General features: G+C 28.5%; 1 protein-coding gene across 1 annotated transcript in view; it reads left to right on the top strand.

Moving 5' to 3' along the window:
- Positions 1-6,275: 6,275 nt before the first annotated feature.
- LOC145265447 (solute carrier family 68 member 1-like) overlaps positions 6,276-27,253 on the top strand; it is a 71,979-nt gene continuing 51,001 nt past the window's right edge. The window contains exon 1 of the mRNA XM_080121296.1: positions 6,276-6,423. The gene's annotated coding sequence lies outside the window, so the exon portion shown is untranslated. The remainder of the gene's footprint in view (positions 6,424-27,253) is intronic.

Raw genomic sequence — 27,253 nt, 5'->3', positions numbered from 1 at the left:
ATTTATTCAAAGTATAAATATTAAATAGAAAAATTAAAATGTAAATTCATTAAAAGTATAAATATTGAATAGAAATATTAAAATGTAAATTTATTCAAAGTATAAATATTGAATAGAAATATGAAAATGTAAATTTATTCAAAGTATAAATATTGAATAGAAATATTAAAATGTAAATTCATTCAAAGTATAAATATTGAATAGAAATATTAAAATGTAAATTCATTCAAAGTATAAATATTGAATTGAAATATTAAAATGTAAATTCATTTAAAGTATAAATATTGAATAGAAATATTAAAATGTAAATTCATTCAAAGTATAAATATTAAATAGAAATATTAAAATGTAAATTCATTCAAAGTATAAATATTGAATAGAAATATTAAAATGTAAATTCATTCAAAGTATAAATATTGAATAGAAATATTAAAATGTAAATTTATTCAAAGTATAAATATTGAATAGAAATATTAAAATGTAAATTCATTCAAAGTATAAATATTGAATAGAAAAATTAAAATGTAAATTCATTCAAAGTATAAATATTAAACAGAAATATAAAAATGTAAATTCATTCAAAGTATAAATATTAAATAGAAATATTAAAATGTAAATTCATTTAAAGTATAAATATTTAATAGAAATATTAAAATGTAAATTCATTTAAAGTATAAATATTGAATAGAAATATTAAAATGTAAATTCATTTAAAGTATAAATATTGAATAGAAATATTAAAATGTAAATTCATTTAAAGTATAAATATTGAATAGAAATAGTAAAATGTAAATTTATTCAAAGTATAAATATTGAATAGAAATATTAAAATGTAAATTTATTCAAAGTATAAATATTAAATAGAAATATTAAAATGTAAATTCATTCAAAGTATAAATATTAAATAGAAATATTAAAATGTAAATTCATTCAAAGTATAAATATTGAATAGAAATATTAAAATGTAAAATTTATTCAAAGTATAAATATTGAATAGAAATATTAAAATGTAAATTCATTCAAAGTATAAATATTAAATAGAAATATTAAAATGTAAATTCATTTAAAGTATAAATATTGAATAGAAATATTAAAATGTAAATTCATTCAATGTATAAATATTGAATAGAAATATTAAAATGTAAATTCATTCAAAGTATAAATATTGAATAGAAATATTAAAATGTAAATTCATTCAAAGTATAAATATTGAATAGAAATATTAAAATGTAAATTCATTTAAAGTATAAATATTGAATAGAAATATTAAAATGTAAATTCATTCAAAGTATAAATATTGAATAGAAATATTAAAATGTAAATTCATTTAAAGTATAAATATTGAATAGAAATATTAAAATGTAAATTCATTCAAAGTATAAATATTGAATAGAAATATTAAAATGTAAATTCATTCAAAGTATAAATATTAAATAGAAATATTAAAATGTAAATTCATTCAAAGTATAAATATTGAATAGAAATATTAAAATGTAAATTCATTCAAAGTATAAATATTGAATAGAAATATTAAAATGTAAATTCATTTAAAGTATAAATATTGAATAGAAATATTAAAATGTAAATTCATTCAAAGTATAAATATTGAATAGAAATATTAAAATGTAAATTCATTTAAAGTATAAATATTGAATAGAAATATTAAAATGTAAATTTATTCAAAGTATAAATATTGAATAGAAATATTAAAATGTAAATTCATTCAAAGTATAAATATTGAATAGAAATATTAAAATGTAAATTTATTCAAAGTATAAATATTGAATAGAAATATTAAAATGTAAATTCATTCAAAGTATAAATATTGAATAGAAATATTAAAATGTAAATTCATTCAAAGTATAAATATTGAATAGAAATATTAAAATGTAAATTCATTTAAAGTATAAATATTGAATAGAAATATTAAAATGTAAATTCATTCAAAGTATAAATATTAAATAGAAATATTAAAATGTAAATTCATTCAAAGTATAAATATTGAATAGAAATGTTAAAATGTAAATTCATTTAAAGTATAAATATTGAATAGAAATATTAAAATGTAAATTCATTTAAAGTATAAATATTGAATAGAAATATTAAAATGTAAATTCATTTAAAGTATAAATATTGAATAGAAATATAAAATGTAAATTTATTCAAAGTATAAATATTGAATAGAAATATAAAATGTAAATTCATTCAAAGTACAAATATTAAACAGAAATATTAAAATGTAAATTCATTCAAAGTACAAACATTGAATAGAAATATTAAAATGTAAATTCATTTAAAGTACAAATATTAAAAAGAAATATTAAAATGTAAATTTATTCAAAGTACAAATATTAAACAGAAATATTAAAATGTAAATTTATTTAAAGTATAAATATTGAATAGAAATATTAAAATGTAAATTTATTCAAAATACAAATATTAAACAGAAATATTAAAACGTAAATTTATTTAAAGGATAAATATTGAATAGAAATATTAAAATGTAAATTTATTCAAAGTACAAATATTAAACAGAAATATTAAAATGTAAATTTATTTAAAGTATAAATATTGAATAGAAATATTAAAATGTAAATTTATTCAAAGTACAAATATTAAACAGAAATATTAAAATGTAAATTTATTTAAAGTATAAATATTGAATAGAAATATTAAAATGTAAATTCATTTAAAGTATAAATATTGAATAGAAATATTAAAATGTAAATTTATTCAAAGTACAAATATTAAACAGAAATATTAAAATGTAAATTTATTCAAAATATAAATATTGAATAGAAATATTAAAATGTAAATTCATTTAAAGTATAAATATTGAATAGAAATATTAAAATGTTAATTTATTCAAAGTACAAATATTAAACAGAAATATTAAAATGTAAATTCATTCAAAGTATAAATATTGAATAGAAATATTAAAATGTAAATTCATTTAAAGTACAAACATTGAATAGAAATATTAAAATGTAAATTCATTCAAAGTATAAATATTGAATAGAAATATTAAAATGTAAATTTATTCAAAGTATAAATATTGAATAGAAATATTAAAATGTAAATTCATTTAAAGTACAAATATTAAATAGAAATATTAAAATGTAAATTCATTCAAAGTACAAATATTGAATTGAAATATTAAAATGTAAATTTATTCAAAGTATAAATATTAAATAGAAATATTAAAATTTAAATTCATTCAAAGTATAAATATTGAATAGAAATATTAAAATGTAAATTTATTCAAAGTATAAATATTAAATAGAAAAATTAAAATGTAAATTCATTAAAAGTATAAATATTGAATAGAAATATTAAAATGTAAATTTATTCAAAGTATAAATATTGAATAGAAATATTAAAATGTAAATTCATTCAAAGTATAAATATTGAATAGAAATATTAAAATGTAAATTCATTCAAAGTATAAATATTGAATAGAAATATTAAAATGTAAATTCATTCAAAGTATAAATATTGAATTGAAATATTAAAATGTAAATTCATTTAAAGTATAAATATTGAATAGAAATATTAAAATGTAAATTCATTCAAAGTATAAATATTAAATAGAAATATTAAAATGTAAATTCATTCAAAGTATAAATATTGAATAGAAATATTAAAATGTAAATTCATTCAAAGTATAAATATTGAATAGAAATATTAAAATGTAAAATTTATTCAAAGTATAAATATTGAATAGAAATATTAAAATGTAAATTCATTCAAAGTATAAATATTGAATAGAAAAATTAAAATGTAAATTCATTCAAAGTATAAATATTAAACAGAAATATAAAAATGTAAATTCATTCAAAGTATAAATATTAAATAGAAATATTAAAATGTAAATTCATTTAAAGTATAAATATTGAATAGAAATATTAAAATGTAAATTCATTCAAAGTATAAATATTGAATAGAAATATTAAAATGTAAATTCATTCAAAGTATAAATATTGAATAGAAATATTAAAATGTAAATTCATTCAAAGTATAAATATTGAATAGAAATATTAAAATGTAAATTTATTCAAAGTACAAATATTGAATAGAAATATTAAAATGTAAATTTATTCAAAGTATAAACATTGAATAGAAATATTAAAATGTAAATTCATTCAGGCTCTGACTTGTCAATCTCCAGACATAGAAGAAAATTAGAGAGCCAACATTATTGGGAACTAAAAAAGTAACCAAAAGCATAACTAGAAAACAGATCAAATTCGAAGGTGAACGAAAAACTATAGGAGAAACTTTAAAATTGAAATATTTGTGATGAACGTTACAAGTGACATTTTGAGCATAGATTGCATAGAAAACTTCCAATTATGGGACATGCCTGTAAATTCTTTTTGTAAAAGTTTAAAAACCTTAAATTTTGCAGAAGAAAAGTTAAAGAAAGAATTTTAAAAAATGCTGTTAAGTGAATATTCTTCAGAGGTTTTGTCCAATGAACTAGAAAAAGATTTTTTAAAAATAACAAAAAAAACAAACGGTTTTTAAAATATTTAACCAGTTTCTAACCAGAAAAATGTTTCATTCACGACATTGGATAACCCTTATCCTTGAGTGGCCTTCAGGCCTTGATAAGGAGTGACTCCTGGTAAAAAAAAATTTTAAAGTGAGTACATTAAAAAAAATTATACCCACTCCAGATCTGCTCATCAAATTTCTCTTAATTTTGTGAATTGTTATGAAGCATTTAGAAACACATTCAAGATTTGCAAACATCTCTTAATGAGATATTTTTAAAAAAAGAGTAACTTGGAAATAAGAGAATGTCAGAAGGAGTTTGGATTAAAAAAAATAAAAAATATGACGTCAAGAAGAAACTATAAATAATGGACTTCATTAACATAAATCCAAAAATCATAAATGGTATTGACTCCATATAAAGGCTAAAAGGGGTGATTGGTTATTGTGTCATACTCGTCAACTCTATTTCAGGTACAGATGGACTCTTCCAGAGTCTACAAAAAGAGTTACAACTAAATCATATCATAAAAATCATAGAATTTGTAGCAGCTGTCATGCACTTGCCATTATTAATATACATACAATTAGTTTGGCAGAAATGTGGCCATTCCGGTCGCCTTTTATATATCAGACTGAGGTAGTGTATGGGATAGTTCTACTTTCCCTCTTTGGGTGGGCTTAGTTTATTGTTAAATGCCTGAGCCACCCATATTGGGGAATGTCAACAGGCTATTTTTAGAAGGCCAGAGTGCCTATTCTTTACAGGTATTGCCTTGATTCTCTCCCTCTTCTGGCTTTGTCACGTCCTCCTGTGGTAAGGAAGTAAATACTGTCACAACAGCAGTCATGGGTGACAGTTCTAACCACAGTATCTGTTGTGTGTAACCAAACCCCCATCACTGCCCTCCATAGTCTTTTCCTAGACAACTCTCCTACAAAAGATGGCCGCTCAATAAAGTTGCTGTTTCATTTTGATGAAAACTTTCTAGAACATATTAGTTTGTACTTCTATATAGTAAACTCCAGTAAATATATCACTCTTTAAAGTTACGATAATTTTAAACCTAGTAAAATTTGAAAATAAAATTGTTTGAATTTAGAGTGGGGATGAGATTTGCATATAAATTTAATGCCGTTTCATACTTAAACAGAACAGCGTTTTAAGGCAGTTAACCAGAATATTTTATTTTTTATGGAGATAAATTCTGTATTTTTTTTGGTGGGAGGGAGTGAACTTCATGAAGGTTAGGAATAAAAAATTTTTAAATTATATTTTTTAAGCGATTGTGTGTGGTTTAAATTTATTTTGTGTGTGGAGGATTTTACCACTCGGACTTGGGGTAGTGTTTGTACGGTTAAAGGAGAGTTTCTATAGGGAGTTTGCTGCTCAGACTTAGGTTTAGTGGTAGCCTTACGTGATTTTGAGGGGTGGCAAGGAGACTATTTCTTTTAATAATTTTCTCATGAAAAAAAACCCCGCCCTACCTCCCCCCAAAACATGCATAGAATTCACCTCGCTAAGAAAAAAAAAAAAAAAAAGTTACATTATTCGACAATCCGAAAAGGGACGCGGGTCATTTTACGTTAAATTTATATGTGGAACTTATACCTCACACTCAATTCTAAATATTTTTTCGTCAAGTTTTTCACGTAATTGCACCCAAGAATGAGAATTTCGGGTGGGGAGTGTGACTCATGAGGATGCTCAACTGCTCATCTACAAATTTACATAAAAAGAAAAGAAAATTATAGGCCAATTATTTTAAATGGAACATAAAACGTGCAACACCGGCGGTGTATAAAAATACATTTTTTTTTTCTATTTTTTTTTTACAGAAACATGTAGTAATTCTTTGTATGCTACCTTCGATTGAGCTTACTCTTTCCAGGTCAAGGAACAGTATTTATTCGCGTTTTCTCGAGGTAAACTTTTTATTTACTACTTAGTTGTACTTAATACAACGCGTCGTGATTAAATTTTAAATGAAATAAAACTGAAAAAAAAAAAATTAAACAACTTTAAAACTCAAACTGGCAACGTGTTTAGTATTTAAAAATCGTATAAAACTAATAATGATCAATTTTGTTTTTCTATGATTTTTAACTCAAAACAGGGATTTTTCCCTCAGTAGCAAAGCTAACAGAATCTAGGCCATTTTTAAATGACTTTTGTTCCTATTGATTGATTGCGGTATGTTACTGGTCCGTGGTCCTGTGTAATTTTAGTCCACCTTTCCAGGCTTTGCTTTCTCCCTTAGAGAAAAGCGTTAACATTGCTAATCGCCTGAGGCGGGAAATGCTGACAGGGCTGCCCAGGCATTTTTTTTTTTTTTTTTTTTTTTGCAGTTAAGTCCCACTTTCCAATTCTTGTCACATCATCCACCTGTGGCAGCGAGATGAATAACTTTGTTATTTTAAAACGATGGAGAAAATGAGATGACGTTTTTCGCTTAGATCAAAGTGTAGTATCTATTTTGAGACGACACTTCATCTTCTCTGTCCTTAGTGAGGAACCCCATCTAAACTGAGCCAATCTTAAGTGCCTCTTTTTGGAGTGGTGGGTTTCCTAGACTATTAAATATACACTTTACACAATTTTGCGTTTTTTTTTTTTTTTTTTTTTTTTTTTAAATTTAAACATATATTGGTTACGGGGTCTAAATCATCCTCTGTCCTTGCCCATATTGACTTTGTAAAATCCGACAACCTGTTATGACAGCAGCCGAAAAACGACTACACAAACTTAAAATTGGGTTCCTAAAACAAAACGAAAAAACATTGGTAATCTGGAAGAAAGAAAGCGCATGTTTCCTCCGTTTGACTATAGGTGGCGTTACTGTCTGTCCACCCAGTTACGGAAGCACAAAATGTATATAATGGCACCCTTGAAATAAAAAATGTTTTTGCTATATTTTAATTTTAAACATGTTTTGGGTTTGTATTACTGTACACATATATTCGAAAAAGTTGTCAAAAAAACAAATATATAACAAATAAATGTTATCAAAGGCAAGATAAGTTACTTTTCTACCTAAATGGATATATTTTTTGTGTTTTTATTCAATGTAACATGTTTATTCAGCTCGAAAAACATAGTGTTTACCGATGTATTGGAAAATTCAAAATGGCGCCCAACACTCTCTTTAACATGGTAAGTTTGGGAAAAGGTATTATAAATAATAAACTAGATAAAATACTATTAAAAAACACCGAATATATGTCAACTTATGTCACGGTAACATATAATGAGCGAATTTCTAACAGTATTTTGTCTAGTTTATTTTTTATAACATCTTTTCCTGAACTTACCATGTTAAAGAGAGTGTCGGCCGCCATTTTGAATTTCCCAATACATCGGTAAACACTGTATGCTTTTCGAGCTGAATAAACATGTTACATTGAATAAAAACACGAAAAATATATCCAGTTAGGTAGAAAAGTAACTTATCTTGCCTTTGATAACATTTATTTGTTATATATTTGTTTGACAACTTTTTCGAATCTGTGTACACAAACCCCATGTTTTTTTTTCTTTGCAAACATATTTAAGTTTTTTTTGTTTTTTTCAAACATATTTACGTTTTTTTTTTGTTTTTGCAAACATTTAAGTTTTATTTTTTCCAAACATATGTTTTGTTGCTTGTTTATTTTCAAATACTTACGTTTTTTTGTTTTTTTTTGCAAGCATAAACTAAATGTTTTTGCTATATTTTTCTTTTAAACATATTTGGGTACAACCGTTTTTCCGCCAGTATTTTTTACACTCTTATAATAATAATAAAAAAAAAAATCAACGTTTCTTTTCTCTTTTTTATGCCCCCCCCCCTTTTTCCTTAATTTTTCTGCACTTATTTTACCTTTTCCGCGAGTATTATATATATATAATATGTGTGCGTGATCAAAGAAAGAGCACACACACAAAAAACGTAAATATGTTTGAATAAATAAAACTTAAATATGTTTGCAAAAACAAAAAAAAAAAGACGTAAATATGTTTGCAAAAAAAAAAACATGTTTAGAATTAAAATATAACAAAAACATTTATTTTTATTTAAAGGGTGCCATTATATACATTTTATGCTTCCATAACTGGGTGGACAGACAGTCTTCCAGATTACCAAAACATTTGCATTTTATTTATTTATTCATTGTACTTTTTTTTTTCTTTTACATGAGGGTCACAACTTATCAAGGCCCAGAGGCCACCCCAGATAAGGGTTAATGGGTATACATTAGTCATTGTCAATAGATACGGGCAAAAATAGGGGGACCTAGTTTTGAAAGCTGATTTATCATAGTTTTGTAAGTTTCCGAATACTTTTAGATTGTATTTGAAAGATTAAAGACTAAAGTTAATTTCATAAAGGAAAAAAATATCTGTACACGTGAAAAAAAAAAAAAAAAAAAGTTATGAAAATATTTTCACGGCGTGCTAGCAATTTAACTAAATTTTGAAGTGAAATAAATTCATTGTAAAAATCCTTTAAAAGATAAATATTAGTTTTCTGTGTCTATTTCAAAGTAAACAAAACAAAAAAAAACCTTGTTTATACAAAATACAGCTTAAATAGCCCTCGAAAAGCAAGTGGTGACCCCCATGTAAAAAGAAAAAAAGTACAATGAATCAATAAAGAATTCGTTCGCCAAAACGCAACCGATAAAAGTTTGTAAACACGAATATATGGAAGCCCAAAATTTCAGCCAATCGAAACGCTGTTTCAAAATGAAGTCATGATAGTAAAAGGAGGTAGGGATGTCAGATTTTTTTCCCCCTCAGAAATGCATCCATACATTCCTATTTTGAACGTTTGTATCAATTTTTATCATTTTTTAATTTAATTAGTTTTTATGTTCCTGTTTTTAGGTGCTAATGTAGAGAGTGATCCGCTCTATTTTTTGTAAGGTTAAAGTGTAGAATAGGTACAAAACACCCTCCCCTCTCCATGTTAAGAATGACTTTTTAAATAATGACGTTATTATTTCAGCACGGATCACTCTCTGCATGAGTACCAAAACTTATATTACGCCGAAAGTTTAACATTCTTGCGAGCAAGGAAATTAAAATTTTGCATGTAAAAATTATGCGAAATCTGTAATTTAAAAATAAAAGTAGAAATATTTTTGCTTTTATTTTTATTTATTTTTTTTTTTTTGTGTGAAAATATTAAACAATACTTAATTCAATGGTAATATCGGTAGTTTGAGAAATTCATTTTTCTTCGAGTTATATCGACTTTAGGGACTTTTTTGTAATATTCCTGTAAAAATTATTTTATTTTTGTTACAAATTACGATGCTTTATTTATATAAAAAAAGGAAAAATAAATTCTTGCATATTTTATTTACAACTGAAAACCATAACTTTAGTAAAGGTATTTTTTGTTTAAACAAAATAATACATTTCCCTCAGATTTAAATAAAAATAATTAGTTCATTATATTCCATGATCATTATTTGATAAATACTGAAAATTTCATAAAATTTAGTTAATTTCCTGATTTTTGGTGATTTTTTTTTAAAGTAAAGGGAGTGATAAAAATGTTCATACATTTTGATCATCGGCATTCATTTTGCACGTACCTTAATGTGATTTTAGCGTAGTAAACATTAGTGGGAATTTTATAACTTGGATTATTCAGGGGGACGGTTCAGTAAAAACTTGTTCACGTTGGACTTGAAAACAATCAGATTGTAGTCGGTTGGAAAGCAGGCAGACGGAATAGAGTTCCACAGGCGAGCAGTTCTAAGAAAGAAACTTTGTTCATGGAATCTACGTTTAGGTGTAGGCACGGATAGAGTGTGGGTAATTGTTGATGGCGGTTCTGGCTTAGATGAGTGTTTTTCGTGAAAGTCTGACGAGGGGGGACCATAGATTGAAGTTCAGATGAGCACATGCCATGAAAATAACGATAAAGCAGGGACAAGCTCGCTACGTCTCTTCTGTGGGAAAGGGGTTGCAAGGAAGAGAAAAGGGAATCCTCCACTAAGCTGAAAAGAAAATACCGTGCTGAAATAATGTTATTGTTTAGAAACCCATTCTTAACGGGGTGTTTTGTCACTATTGTGTCCTTTCAACTAACAATTCAATTAACCAAAGATACTGTAAAAATTTAACACGAAAATAGTATTAAAAAAAAAAAATAGCACGGTACCTTCTCTGCATGAGTACATTTTTTTTTATTATTGCATTCTTTATGTACGTGTTTTTTCAACGTGGTTTTGTTTAGGTTTCTTGTCTTGATCTACAATTTCAGAAAGTAAAATGGGCTATTTAGAAAAAGGTTCTAATTTTAATGTATGGCTAAATTGGACTTGAAAGGTTCCATAAACAGGACTTTAAACAATTGTTTCAAACTTGCGTTGTGCACAACTGCACAACCCTACCAGTGACCACTAACCCTAAGTTTCTATAGTAACACGAAAAGAAAAAAAAAAAAAGGATTTCTCTTCTCCAGAAATCAATACGAATGTTGATGATTTATGAAACAGATCAGAATAGGGTCGATCTGTTGAAATATTTTCAATAGATGTCGCCAATCGTGCAAAAATGTAATGTTCTATCAGTGTTTTAATTTCTGAGCGATTATCGAGGGTCCACAGCTGTAGGTGTATCAGAATTTTTGTAGGAATTTTTTACCCCCCCCCCAACACAAAACTGCGAATAAAATATAAAAAAATTCGTAATTTCTCTGTTAAAAGTGGGTTGTTTATTTTCTTTATGGATTATACTTCCAAAATAAACTAATAAAGTTGTTTTAAAAGTAATAGAATTTTTTTTTTAAACTAATGAAATTAATTGAATTTTACGAGCTCAGTATTATTCAATTTTTAAATTTTAAAAATCTATCAAAATTTTTCTATTGATTTTTAACTATATTTTTAACTATATTTTCAGTGTCAATGTGAAATTTTATGCTCTTTCCAATAAACCGAATATAATATAGACAAACGTTTTTTTTTTAATTCACGCCCCCCCGATTTTCAAGTGTCTATTAAAAAGTAAATAATTAATTTACTCACCAAAGTGTTATATATCACAAATTGAAGATAAAAGATCAATAAATAATATATTCAAATTAAAAAAAAAAAAAAAAGTGTTATTTAGAAATTTACCTGTAAAGTCCGAAGTTCAAAACTTTTTTTTAAAAAAACACGTTTGTTTTTTCTTTTGTTATTTTTTTAAATGAAACCTTGGTCCTTGCTCCTTTAATTGAAAAAAAAAAAATTAGGGCTTGAATTACATTTTTTCGAGTAGTTATAAGCTTGGAAAGACGGGGGTGGAATTATTCAATATTTTTCACGAAATTTCTGACACACCTATCACAGCTGTAATGATACATTTTTTCGTTCTAACTAAAAATTAAAGATATTGTAAAACTTGAATTCAACTTGAAAATACTATTAAAAAAATAGCATGGTAAACTGCGTTAGCACCCTATATATATATATATATATGTACTAGTGCAGTTATTAATCCGTGCTGAAATAACGTTATTATTTAAAAAAACCATTCTTAACATGGGGAGGGTGTTTTGTACCTATTCTGTACTTCAACCTTACAATTGAATAAAAAAACATAAAACTTTAATTAAACGTGGAAATGCGATTTAAAAAATAGCGCGGATCAGTAAGTGCACTAGCACCTATATATTCACTTGTTTTTGTTGGTTCTTGTTAAAAATGCCTCCCCCCCCCCTTTTTTTCATGAAGGCTAAAAAATTATTTTTAACCTGATTCAACTGTCTAGTTTTGTATTCATATGCAAATGATGTCTGCTTTAAAAATTCTTTTTGTGTCTTTTAAATCGTAAACTTTTTCGGTCTATTTAGTAAATCACAATCAGTTAACTTTGTTTATATGGGCCTGTTCTAAATACCAAAGAAAAAATAATTCAACAATATAAAAAAAAAGAATAAAATCACTATTTTTCGTTTTTCCTTCAAGGAAACCGGTTATAATTTTGTATGTTTGCTATTCAACTGCTGCCGCCATTAGAGTAGATTTCGTAGTTAATGAGCTGAAGCAGCTTTTATTTATATTCCCCCTTCCTACTGAGTGAAATTGTGATACAAGGTTGGAAAGTGGCATTTGAAACCAGCGCTCTATATGAAGAACATTCTGACTGAACAAAAACTGCCCGGGTAACTCAATTGGCATTTCCTAGTAGGAGCCCTGCAGGCGACTTGCAATAAACTAATCTATTCTCAAAGGATGATAGGGTAAGCCTGGGAAAGTGAATCTCCTAGAACTGCTAAGGACTATACCTAACTGATAAAGAACAAACCATCTTCAAGAATAACCAAGACTGATTTAAGTATGAAAGCCCAAAAAGCACTTTATCTTTTAAAGTGTTGGAACAAAACGTTGCAATAGGAAATTTGAAAATGATTTTGAAGCCTTAAAAATATCATTTCTGGCTAGAATTAAAGTTTATAGGCGGTAACAAGAAGTATTATGGTTCTTATGTGCTCAGAGGAGCCATTAAGTTGGAAACTTTATTTTAAAATCCTTTTTAAAAGTGCTACTTCTTGTAAGGAGTATTCAGAGAATTTTCAGCACATGAAATCAGTTCTGAGTGTTGACGGAAAATCCAGACTCGGTCCTGAAAATTACAAAGCAATTTACAATTTTAAGGTTGTATATAAAAAACAAACTTAAAAAAATGGAGGCAACTCTAAACATATGAAGGTTATTGTTTTATAAAATCTTAGCTCTTCCAAAAAAAATAAAGCTGAAAAAACTTCAAAAGGAAGGTGGCTTCAAATTGTACACTGCTTCAGCCATTTTCAGGACTGCTTCCACAAGAATTGAAATCCTGTGGTTATCTATTACTTATAAGTACAGAAAATGTTTAATAATGACTTTAATGAAACAAACATTTTTTATTTATTTGTTTTTCTTTAAACATAACTTCCATCAAATAAGGGAGTAAAAGGGTTAATTTTGCTATTTGGTATTCTGCCCGTTTCTGCATCTCTTTTGATCAATGTAATCTTATATCAACTTACAAGAAGTTTAAAGTCATTAAGGGCTCATTTTATCTTGGATTTTTATTGGAAAAACTAAATCAATCTTCCACAGAATTTTAAAAAATTATTTTAAGTAAAAACTTTTTGCAATCATAGGACATTAGCACCACTAGGTGCTAATGTTCTATGATTGCAAAAAATTTTTACTTAAAAGGGGAATAAAAATTGATTCTTTTTGGTGCTAAAAAAATGGAAGAAACTGCACATACTTAGTGGATACACTTGCGTAAGCTATTCACCCCACACTTTTATTTTTCTTAGCTTGAATTGTTGATCAGATTATCTTCCACCCTCCAACCGTCCTTCATATGACACAAAATTCCATCCAGTTGTGAGGACTTAATTTGGGAACTTTGGCTAATGTAAAGCCGATCATTAATTGTCATTATTGTCAGATTCACTCTGTCCTGGAGTTGATTTTTTTTCTTTTTAGACAATTGTTATTTTATCAACTTGCATAAAAAGAGCTATGTAAAAGATGCTTAAAACCGTTTGAATTATGCAAACACCACCAGTAGTTCAAAAGTTATGAGAATTTTAAGTTCCAAAATTTAGGCCCTGGACATTTTTAGAAAAAGTGGGCTAAATTATGGACCTCAACATTTCAAGATATTCGGTAATTTCGCCACCATTTATTTATTTTTCAAGCTATTCTCATGAAACTTGGCAGTCTTTTAATGTAAAATTGTGTGCTCTTTCTCATTATGCAGTCAAATTTGATGTATCTCTTTACCATAAGCCATGAATTATAAATTAAGATGTACAAATTTCAATTTTTTTTAAAACTGACGCATGGTATCATACAGTGGGTGTCTATTTATGAACAAAACTAAGTATTATAGTGGTATTTAAATATAGCTTTATTTAGAATAGGCATTTTCCTGCCTCTTCCCCAAAGAGCTTAATCTGGTGTTTAGCCATGTAATGCCTAAAGAGCATTCATGGCCGGTATTTACTATTTCCCTCAAAGGAAAAAAACTGAGTAGATATGAATTAATCTCAGAAATAAATTAAAAAAAAATTTTTCATATAGATTTTGGATTTCTGTAAAAGATGGAAATTCCCATAGTCGACTAGAACTTATGCATTTTGGTACCAGTCCAATTTTCAATTTTGTAAATCCTCTCTATCTGGCCCAAAATATACCCCTATTTTCTGAGATGCAACCATAAATCGTACTCTACATGAATGAGTTGATGGTAGTTTTTGTCATTTCTATTCTGTTGTTTTACTGAAAATTCAATTATGTAAACAAAGAAATAAAAAGGTAATTTCCACCTTAACATTTAAAATGATTACTCCTATAGGTTTTAGGATATGCTGAAAACGAATATCGCATTTAAATTTTCTGCAAATAAGGAGTTTTCCAGATATTAAGCAATGCCATTTCTTATGTTATCACTGGTGGCCATCTTGGTACACGCAAGTGCGCAAATGCAACCCCGAGAAACTATGCACAAACGCGCATACCAACATGGCCACCAGCAATAACATAAGAAATGACATTGCGTAATATCTGGAAAGCTACTTATTTGTGGAAAATTTAAGTGCAATATTTGTTTTTAGCATACCCTTTAAAGGTAGTCATTTTAAAGAAAAATGTTAAGGTGGAAGCAAGGTAAAAATTTACAAAATGCATCACAATGAAATTCTTTATCAAACCGCCTAATTATTATTTAGATATCCTCAGTTAAAAAAAAAAACGGGTTTGTTTTACAGATTCAAAAACATGGTCTTGACAATGAGTTAAAAATAAATTCAAGTTTCACAATGTATTTTTTATTTAATTGTTAGGTGAAAGTACAGAATAGTTAACAAAAAACACCCTTCCTTCCCCATGTTAAGAATGGGTTTCTAAATGTTATTTCAGCATGGTAGCATAAGTGCACAAGTACCTTTTTATTTGTTATTTTTGTTATATATTTGTTTTTATTTTGACCACTAAAAAACCCAATTCTACCTTAAATACAAATAAGAAGTTAAACGCATGTACTTTGTACAATTTATTGTTTTTTAACACTTTTAGTGCATGTGTACTAAAAGCGTTAAAAACAACAAAATAGTATTGTTTGGAAATCAAATTTGAAAAACTTGAAAATAGTTTGTTTTTTTTAAATTGACGAACTCAGAATAAAAAATGACTAGTCTAGTAAGACAGTTTTCTATTTTTATGAGAATACTTTAGTCAGCTCAGCGCATGATGCGATTAGCGACCGTTTGTCTGTAAGCAGATTTGATTTCTATAACAGATAACAGTGTAAAGAAAATTCCGCACAATAATTATCAAATATTTATATATTATACATGAAAATAATGCTGAAACTATTATCTATATGAAAATGAATATGATTTTTTTGTTTATTTATTTTTTTTTTACAAATAACTACACAGCACTTTAAATTTCAATCATTGTGAATCTATTGAAACATTCCTTAGGAAATTAAATATGTAAAATAAAGTGGTGAGTACCACGCTATTTTTGTCAATATTTTCAAGTTAAATTCAAGGTTTACAATATCTTTTCTTTTTTTTTAATTTATTTAATTTAATTTTTTTAATTTATTTAATTGCTATGTGTAAATAAAAATTTTGTTCAAATGAAAACAAAAACAGATGTGTGTATCTATCTCTATCTTTCTCTCTCTTGGTCGGTACCGTGCTAGAAAACGCGTTAATGGATTCACAATTAAGCTAATGATAAATGTAACTTACGTGTTAGGAAAAAGATAATTTATTTTTTATATTTTATTTTGGAATGTAATATTTTCATAAATAAACTATAAAATGTAAGAGTTTTTCAGCAGGAAAATGTCCTGAATTATATGTAAATAAAACGTAAGAATATTGTGTACATACAGAAATGGCGTCGTGATTTAGTTTCAAACTGTTCATTTAATGGTTGAATAACCGAATGTTGGAATTGTAGAATGAATACTTCTCATCCAGTCAGTGGCGCTGGATATTTAAAAGGAAGAAATCATTATTTGTGTCAGATGTAAGGGGTAAGAATATGCGTTTGTATAGGAAATCTGTAGTCATTTAATGACGGTTAACACCCAGGGAAAGTAGGAAAAAGTATAAAAACTGTGTCGTAAGAGTAGTCGGTAAAGTGAGGGTGAAATTTGAGCTACTTCCTCTTTAGGTTAGGACGATGATGGTCATGCCACTCCTCGTACTAAGTGAAATTTTTTTAATATAACAAAATAATGTGTATGTAATTGCGGTCTATATCTAGATAACGTAATGGCTAATGATGTAAACATAGTAATTTTTTATGTGACATTTGTTGTCGTCAACCTAAGGTAGTTTCGTCCAGAGGGGAACAATTGTCTCCTTTATTATATACTAGCAGGGGGGAGGTACCCGGTGTTGCCGGGTGTGTGGAGGTGTGTGTGCTCGGGCGGGGGTGGGGGGTGTTAATCAAAACATAAGAATAAGCGAAGTAAAAAAAAACAAAACAGAAAAACGAACGTTAAAACTTATCTGAAAAATAAAGCGGGCGGTGGGGGTGGGGGTTAATCAAAACATAATGTTACATTGTATCATAAAATGAGCGTTTGTTGTATTGTCTATTTATAAAGGATTGAGTGTTTGATTATCTTATCAGAGTTAATGTCGTTGTGTGTATGATCGTCTTATGGTCTTTCTATTACATATGTTCATATGCTGTTAAGTGTGAATATGTGTGTGACATGTCATGTATCTTCAACATACCTTCTGCCATTTTGTTGGTCCATCTGGAAATTCTCGTCTGGGAGGGAGACTGGTACCTGTTTTTTTTTTTTTTTTGGGGGGGGGGGAGATTTATTTCACTCCAAGACAAGAAATTAGTTCTATAGTTTTTTATTCACCTTCCAGATCGTTCGCAGAAGAATGGAAAGTGAATTTGGCCGGTGTTGTTTTTTTCTCCTAGGTCTTATTTCTACCACGTCAGCGTTCGTCTCCCTCCCCATTGAAGGGGAGGAGACAACGGCGAAGCCGTCCACTCTCTTCCAAGTCCCAACCAAAAACCAAATCTCCTCGATTCAGCTAACCTCATCACATGACTCACACGCAATCCAATCAGCTGATCTTGACTTCCGGTCAACGTGTCTACACTATAATTCTCTCTCTCTCTATCCATTCTCTAACAATAAGAATAAGCGAAGTAAATATTTTTAAAAGTTAAAACTTAAAAAAATAAAAAAAACTAATGTAAGGCAAAAACAAAAAAGAAAACAGAAAAATGAACGTTAAAACTTTAAAAAATCTGAAAAATAAAAATTAAAAAAACGTGTAAAATGGCTTAAATAAGCCTATTTCAATATTAAAATTTAAAAAATCGGTGGGTACCCGGTCGTTTTTGGGTATGTGTGGTCGTCGGGGGTGGGGGTGGGTGTTAATGAAAACCTAAGAATAAGTGAAGTAAAAAAAAACAAAAAAAACGAACATTACGTGAAAAATGGCTTAAATAACCCTACTTCAATATTAAAACTTAAAAAATCGAAAAAAAAAAGACATCTCACATCACGATTCGAACACAAAACGTTTAGATAATGACCCAAGCTCTAACCAACTGAGCTAATACGACAGACATGAAATTGTGTCAGTTCTTCAAATATTTAAACTAAATCAGGTTATGATGTCGTCTGACGCATGCGTAGAACCAATCTCGTCATGAGAAGACGGTTGTTGGTGGGGGGGATTAATGTTTGGAGGTGTAAAAGAAAAAAAATAGTTTTAGTAGAAAGGTAGGCTTGAACCCCGAACCTTTGACACGGAGGTGGAAAGGAAATGGAAAAAAAAAACCCTGCGACCTAACCATTTCGACCACGGGAACAGATGAATTGATAAGTGTGTTGACGTTTATAAACCGAAATTAGCAGGTGCGACAATGTCAAGTTGCGTGATGTTTGACCTAGTTTTGCGCTGGAAGCCAGTTTCTGTTTTCCCCGCTATGCGGCGATCAAAAAATATCTCGAAAATAGCTTGTAAAAGTCTGGTAAATTAAAGCGAAGTAAAAAAAAAAACACACACACACACACACACAAAAAGAAACTAACGTAAGGTAAACGAACGATGTTAACATCGTTTGACACATGTAAACATCGAAAAAAAAAACAGAAAAACGAACGTTAAAAAAAAAACATGTGAAAAATGGCTCAAATAAGCCTGTTTCGATATTAAAATTAAAAAACTCGGTGGGTACCCGGGTGTTTTTTGGTGTGGGGTGTGGGTGTTAATGGAAATCTAAGAATAAGCTAAAAAAACAAAAAAATGCAGAAAAACGAACGTTATGTGAAAAATGGCTTAAATAACACTAGTTCAATATTAAAATTAAAAAATCGGAAAAAAAAAGAAAGACATCTCACACCACGATTCGAACCCAAAACGTTTAGATAATGACCCAACGTGCTAACCAACTAAGCTAATGTGATGTACATGAAATTTAGTCAGTTCTTCAACTATTTAAACTAAATCGGGTCATGACCTCATCTGACACATGCGTAGAACCGGTCGTTGTCGTTGTCGCGAGAGAACGGTTTTTGTTGCCTCCCCACCCTCTGTCGAAAATTGTCGATTTTGGAGTGAAAAAAATTAACGGTTTTTGCCAATTTTTCGATATTTTTCGGGCGAAGGATGGAGCTTCAATATGATACCAAGTTTGTGAGTTTTTGTTCTGTCTGTCGAAAGTTTTTAGCAGACACACAAACATACACTCATACATACATTTTCGCTTTTATATATATACTAGCGAGAGGGGTACCCGGCGTTGCCCAGGTGTTTGTAGATATGTGTGAAAAAAACCCGAAATGTGAAAAAAAACAGGTGCCCGTGAAAAAAAAACGAAGCCTAGTTGGAAAATAGTAAAGTGTGAAAAAAAAAAATAGGTGCGCGTTTTTGATTGACGTGACGGCGATAGCTATTCAGCAGTTAGCATTTTGTGCGGGACAGTTTTTAATGAGGTCAATAAATCGGTTTGTTTGTTTTTAAAAACCCGCTCCCTCGTCTCGAAATGAAAGCTACCGTCTGATATGACGAAGTCGACATTGACCAAACGTTACTTAGCTCTCTAGAGACCACTGGCTCTGGGCCTGTGATTAGAGTCGAGTTTTGCTTTTTGTTTATACCGAAAACCGAATGTAGCGCGTGCTGATGCGGGGAAATGTGGAATAATTAACGTTTGAAAGTCAATAAAATTAAATAGACAGGCGAGCTCCATGGTTAACTGTGAGATATTACAATTTATAGATGATATAAAAAGTTTTAAGAAGTTGTGAAGCGAGCGAGCGCTTCTCTGAAAGAAGCCTTTTGGAGACATTGAGGAAAAGCGTGCGTACATACATACATACATACATGCATACATACATACATTTTCGCTTTTATATTTATAGATATATAGATGATTCCTATATGGTATTAAATTCTATGGTCTAGGTTTGCTTAGTTGATTGTCTGTCACACAGCACACGTGTGACATGTCTGCTTAGTTGATTGTCACACAGCACACGTGTGACATGTCTGCTTAGTTGATTGTCACACAGCACACGTGTGACATGTCTGCTTAGTTGATTGTCACACAGCACACATGCTGCTTTAAGTTCTTTTACTCTCCACCATTTCTCTGTCTATAATTTTTACTTTGTTCCGTAAGTTTAAATACTGTCCAGTGGCAACAGCCGTTGGAATAAACATCAATTACAGACCAAAATCTCCAACATCCTTGCCCAATTCCTGGAAAGTATATCACTGATTGATGACCACATCCACATCAAAAAATACCTGGATAATCATATAACAAAGAATTTAAGGGGGTCAAATCTCGCTAAAAAAAGAAATTGGAAAATCTAAAAGCTAAGAACATAAAACTGCATATCCACCATTCACTGATAAGAGCCATTGTCAACAAAAGAAAACATTGGCTAACTCCCTCTGAGTAATTTGTGAGGGTTTCTAGCCCACTTTAGGAGATATGGCCGTGCCAATTTTATAGGTTTTTTTTTTTCCTATGTACGTTCAGTAATTCAGTGAAAGATTGATAAAGACAATCATCCTAATGCTCCCAAACTTCTCAAATGTTCATATTGTGTTAAGTAATTTCTTAAACTATTCAATAAGATAGTCTTTGTTAATTTAAAAAGACAATAATTTAAATATATTTTGCAGATATTGCATTTTGTATAGTACGGATAGATTGTCTTTAACAAGTGATAAACATTGACTCCTGCATTAGGATCAGCACTTTATGGAGTTTTTATAGATGGCATTAAACATTAAATTAAAAGAAATTATTTCTGAATGAATTTTAAAAAAAAAATTAATTTCATAATTTTCACGAAACAAAAAAATTTGATTTTTTTGTTTTAAATGCATGTGAATTTTTAAAACTTAGAATATTTGTAATTGGCACTACACATTTATATATCTTTTTATTCATAAAGAAATGTTTTCAATTACATCACTTTAAAAATTATTTTTTTATATTTTTTACAAGTTTTCAAAAAGTTATTTTCATTAATCTAAAAAATTGGTGCAAGTCTATAAATGGGCCACAAGTAATCTTTTTTAGTATAAAAATCTGAAAAAAATCTTTGTAATGTACGTACTTGTCACTGCATGAAAATGTCAATTTATTTATTTATTATCCCTAAAAATCGTAAAATTTGTTTTTTCTTAAAAAAAAAAGTACTTCACTTATTAAAGTCTGTTTTCAGACGAACAAAAAAAAAACTAGTGTTTTCCACATTCTCTTTATTAAAAGAAGTCAATTTATTTATTTATTATTAGTGTTGGGACGATTCCTAATTTTTATACGATTCCGATTCCGATTCCAGGAAAATATTGATTAACGATTCCGATACCAAGTACGATTCCGATTCCGATTCCTAGGGAATTTATTGTTTTGAAATATACCAGGTAGTTTTATACTTATGGTCGGTAGTTCCCAAATATGTTCCCTAACTTTGGAAGAGATATTTTATGTCTACACCGTCGTGGTTTGGATTAAATAAAATTATTATATAGCAAACTAAACGGAAAAATTAGCAAAATTTATTCTAGAGAAAATTTATTTTACTTAATTGGAATACAGAAAAAAAAACTCAAAGAAAATAGAATTTATCCTTCAGAGAAAAAACAAATAAAATAGAATTTATATAACTGAACAAAAACAAAAAAATTAGAGAATAAATACACACGATTCATTATTTTGGTCCTCATAATTAACAGATTTAATGAATTAAATAAAAAAAATATAGCGGAAGAGAAAGAAAATATATACTAATTAAATATAAAAAAGATAAATATTTAATTTAATAATTTATAAATGAACGTGCGTAATGAAAAAAAAAAAAACAATATACCACGTGACATGGCGCCGTAGATACAAAATAACTGGGTTTGTATTACTGTACACATAGATTCGAAAAAGTTGTCAAAAAACAAATATATAACAAACAAATATTATCAAAGGCAAGATAAGTTACTTTTCTACCAAACTGGATACATTTTTTTTGTTTTTATTCAATGTAACATGTTTATTCAGCTCGAAAAACATGCAGTGTTTACCGATGTATTGGAAAATTCAAAATGGCGCCCGACACTCTCTTTAACATGGTAAGTTCGGGAAAAGGTGTTATAAATAATAAACTAGACAAAATACTATTTAAAAAAACACTGAATATATATCAAAATATGTCACGGTAACATATATTGAGCGAGTTTCTAGCAGTATTTTGTATAGTTTATTATTTATAACATCTTTTCCCAAACTTACCGTGTTAAAGAGAGTGTCGGGCGCCATTTTGAATTTTCCAATACATCGGTAAACACTGTATGCTTTTCGAGCTGAATAAACATGTTACATTGAATAAAACCCGAAAAATATATCCAGTTAGGTAGAAAAATAACTATAAGTCCTTAGTAAAATTCTATTTATAAATACTTTTTAAAATGAAATTATTTAATTAATCGTAAATATTATTTGGACATAAAAATTAACTGATTACAAAACCTTTTAAAAATATATATATTAATTTCTTTTTCGTTCGGCAAAGAACTGCGCAAAAAACTTTTAATTTTCAATTTAAAATTCTAGAAAAAAGATTATATTATTCTGCTTTTAATATAATCAAATTCAGGGTTTTATCTTTCTGGAGAAAAAAAAAATAATGGATTTTATTTCAATGAAATTAAAAAAAAAAAAAACTTGACTGAATTGAATTAATTACCCTTAAATTTACGAAAGGGTTATTTAATAACTTTAGGTTTGGAAGAGATAGGTATAGGGTCGATTTTTTTGAAACTTCAAAAGAAACCGACTACTGTCAAAACTTTGCGAAATAATACAACGTGATCAATTTCATTTTAGAGATATTTCTTTCAAAAGCCTTCTTTTAAAAAAAGAAAGAAAAGTACATTGTTCTATTAAACCTTTTACTGTTTAAATAATTTGACTTTGCTCGTTTTATTTTAAGAAAATATAAGTTGAAAAAGCATTTTCATTCAGTATTAGAAGATTTGTCAGTAAAAAAAAACAATCGCCAAAAAGATAAGCGTTTTTTTTATTTTTACTCGCAATGTAGAGCCCTGCATACTTCTTTTCAAGTTAACTCTTTTGTAGTTTTGATTACTATAGATCTGAATGAATGAACCTTGTAAGGGAGGGGCACTAAGCATTGCCCTGTTAATAATGAATTTCTTTGGTTTCTTTTTATTTCTCTCTTGCGGTTAGAAATATCAGGAATTTTTTTTTCTTTTTTTCAACATCAGACTAAAAGAATCGTAATGAAGGAATCGGAAAATTAAGGTATTTTTTAACGATGCGATTCCGATTCCGATACCTCCCAAAATACACGATTCTTACGATTAACGATTCCGATTAATCGTCCCACCACTATTTATTATCCCTAAAAATCGTAAAATTTGATTTTCTTAAAAAAAATGAAAAGTACTTGATTGATAAAATATTCGATGGTCTGCATGTACTGCCCTTGTTGACCCATATTTCCGCCAGGGGTCGTTAGTTGCGTTATCTCTCAAACAACATGGCACGTGGCTTTTTCTTCAATGAATCATCCGATAATATTTGATTTTCTTAAATAAAAAAAAACTACTTGATCGATTTACGTAATTTTTGGAATATGACATTTTCATGCAGTAACAAGTATGTACATAAAGATTTTTTTTCAGATTTTTATTGTAGAAAAGATTTGTTGTGGCCCATTTATAGACTTGCACCAAAAAATTTTATATTTAGAAGAAAGTGATTACAATATACAAATTTTAACCTATGCTGTGCACCAAATTTTGTTGTGTACATAGATTAATTTGTTTTGTATACAATTTTTTGCACAGATAATTTATCCACTTTGGACAAATGATAAACTCTACCATTTGGTGTTGTAGGGACATCAATAGTGCACAGAATATTTGCTGATGGCACAAAGCATATATCCTTAAAATCCTCTTTCAAATAAAATAAATGTGATGGAAGAGCTGGATGCATGAACTTAATCAGTAAGTCCTTATTTTCCATATTAATTTCTAGGACCATGCCAATCCAAATATTACCTGCAACAAACATATTCTGAAACAACAACCCCAATAGAGAAGTCATGCCAGTCCAAACGTTACTGTCATACCTGCAACAAACATATTCTGAAACAACAAATTCCATTGGTTTTTCTTCAACCCCGATAGAGAAGTCGTATATCAATTCATAGTTTTCATCTTCACTACATTGTTTCATGGCTATTTTATCTCTGTCGAGTGGAAAAAAAATTGATGAAAACTTCTTGTCCCTGGAAGTGTGGATGTGTTTTCAAATCTAATTGTGAGACTTTTCCTTGCTTCATCAACTTCCCCCTTTTTAATCAAAATGAATTTGATTCCTTCAATTATAGATTTGCAGTATTCAAACAGTTTCTGTTGAAAGGATTTGTTTGGAATTTGGTCTTTGTAGACTTTCTTTTGCTACTATCCTTTTCACTGTCCCACTTATGCCATCACGTGGTTGTTTACCATGACTAGTTGCAAAGAAGTTCCATTTTGCATCAAATCCAAAATCTTTTTGATGGTTGCACAAATTGGCAAAGTTCTTATAATTCTTGTATTTGTGCTGCACAACCATCTGTAGAATATTTGATACTTTTCACATTTGGCAAATTAACCTTGATCACCTCGATAATATTTTTCTATACCATATAAACGAATGTCACATCATGGGAGTTGTCACTCGATATAATACAAAAACATTGACTTTGCATTGTGTTTTCAAGCTTAAAATAGAATACCACTGGGTGTAAAGTAGATTGGGAGGTACTCCAATGAAAACTCTGGATCTCTTCTTGAAAACAAATTTGTAATTTATAGCAAAATCCTCAAGAAATAAAACTTCGCTATCACTGATATCTTTTTTTTTTTTTTTTAATTTTTTTTTTTTAATATCTGGATTATGATTTAGCCAAGCAATAAAGTTTTCATTACCAATACATTCTTCAAGGGTGTCATAAAGAAATTTTTCCAGCTTCTGTGATGATTTAGGACAATTTGGCCACCTATGAATCATACACTGTCTATTACTTTTATTGCAGACAATATACTTCAAGAGATCTTGATACAGTACATTCAGTGGTTCCAGTAATAGTTGGATGTTTTGGTGGATAGTGCATACACATACAGCATGTGTACCTGCGCTACCAGCAAGGACACACCATTTTGGTCTAAGACTACAAAATTTTGAAAACCATAAAGATACTGTCAGGTTCTGTTCCTTGAATGCTCTGAAGAGCTCATTTAGGTTGCACTATATGAGTCTTCTGTTGATGTAAATTACGTTTAATACTAACATAGTCTTTTCTGCCTGGCATCAATCGAATGTACTCATCATCTTGATAAAATGCTTGCACTAACTCTACAATATCAGCAAGCAAAGACTTGCCTCTTTTTTGTTCTGGCACAACTAAAATACCGCTTTCCAAACACAATTTGCAAGCCTTGCGTACAATGTGTTCTGAAACACCAAATACATTCATGACTTTTTTGTGTGATCAATCGTTAGGGGCAAGTGTCAAGATCTGTATTTTCATTTTAGTGGATTCCACAGTCTTCACTCTTGCTGCAAGAACCTCTATCATTTTATCAAAGCACTTAGCTTTATCTAAAATCTCACTTTTTAATTTTAAAGGTTCATCACATAACACAAATGTTTAATGACCTACTGACTTTGGTCTTAATACTTTGTATTGCAGAACAAAGTTTTCTCTTGCCTAAACGAGCCTTTCCAGAGTCATGAAGCCCTTTTGTTTTCATTGGAGAAATTCCAATAGCAGAGAAACATTCATTGATATTTGTCTTCTCTGTTTCCATCAAAGTACTTGCATCAAACTCTTGCATTTCCTCATCCGATACATGTCTTTGTTTTTCATCATCAAGAAGTTTGCTGATTCGTATTCGGCAATTAGGACAGAGTTTCTTGCCTGGAATAAGTAACAACTTAGCTTTTGCTTTATTTGCCAACTTCAAAGAAATTGCTTTCAAACTGCCTTTAATTTGCTTCTTATGATTTTTAAATGGATTGCAACAACTCTTTTCAAGCCACTCATACTTAGTTAACAAGGTCTGATTGTGATGGTCACAGATAGTTTGTATTTTATCCTCAAGTCCTGTCCTATAGGCAATAAGCTTTACATCCATTGCATCCAAATGATCCACTGAAATTAATCCAACCTGTTTATCATGGAATAAATTAGTACTTGTTTCAACTGTTAGCTCAGTACAAATAGAACAATTCATCTTTATCTGAAAAAAACTACTTCAATTATTCTGTGTGCTTGTAAAAAATCTAAGTAGGAAAATGCCACTTTGGATACTGGAGGAAAAGTGACTAATAAATATTTTAGGTGCCACAGACAAGTTCCAGTCTGGGTTAGAGGAGGGTCATTCAGAGTTCACAGTTGGCCTAATTCTAAATTTATTACAATTATTACCTATCAGATATCTTATGTTTAACCAATAGTCTACAAAAAATTTATTGCTCAGTGTAGCTTAATCTTAGTGTTTTAAACTAATGAAAAATACATTTTATTATCACTTTCTTCTAAATGAAAAAAAAAGGTTTTACTTTAATAAAATTAACTGTAAAAAAACAAACAAACGAATGTTTAATGCCATCTATAAAAACTCTATAAAGTGCTGATCCTAATGCAGGAGTCAATGTTTATCACTTATTAAAGACAATCTATCCGTACTATGCAAAATACAATATCTGCAAAATATATTTAAATTATTTTCTTTTTGAATTAACAAAGACTATCTAATTGAATAGTTTAAGAAATTACTTAACACAATATGAACATTTGAGAAGTTTGGGAGCATTAGGATGATTGTTTTTATCAATCTTTCACTGAATTACTAACATACATAGGAAAAAAACTATAAAATTGACAGGGCCATATCTCCTAAAGTAGGCTAGAAACCCTCACAAAATTTTTTTGAGAACTTAAGCAGTCATAGCAGATGCTATAAACAAAATATTATGAAAATTGAAGAGGACATATTTTCTCTAGACTGATCATAAGCTACATACGTAAAAAATTGATGATTTGGGGGACATGCTTTTGGGAGAGCAAAATTTTATTTTCTACCAGGTATGAGGTTAAAATAATTAGATATTCGGATTCTAGTCTCTAAATGCCCTTCCTAACAAATTTCAGAAATATTGAATAGGTGGAAGTATTTTTTTT

This window comes from Euprymna scolopes, chromosome 40 (assembly GCF_053919585.1).
Source record: "Euprymna scolopes isolate OS-2025 chromosome 40, ASM5391958v1, whole genome shotgun sequence".
NCBI classification, from domain to species: Eukaryota; Metazoa; Mollusca; class Cephalopoda; order Sepiida; family Sepiolidae; genus Euprymna; species Euprymna scolopes.
This window is presented reverse-complemented; position numbering and strand designations above follow the sequence as displayed.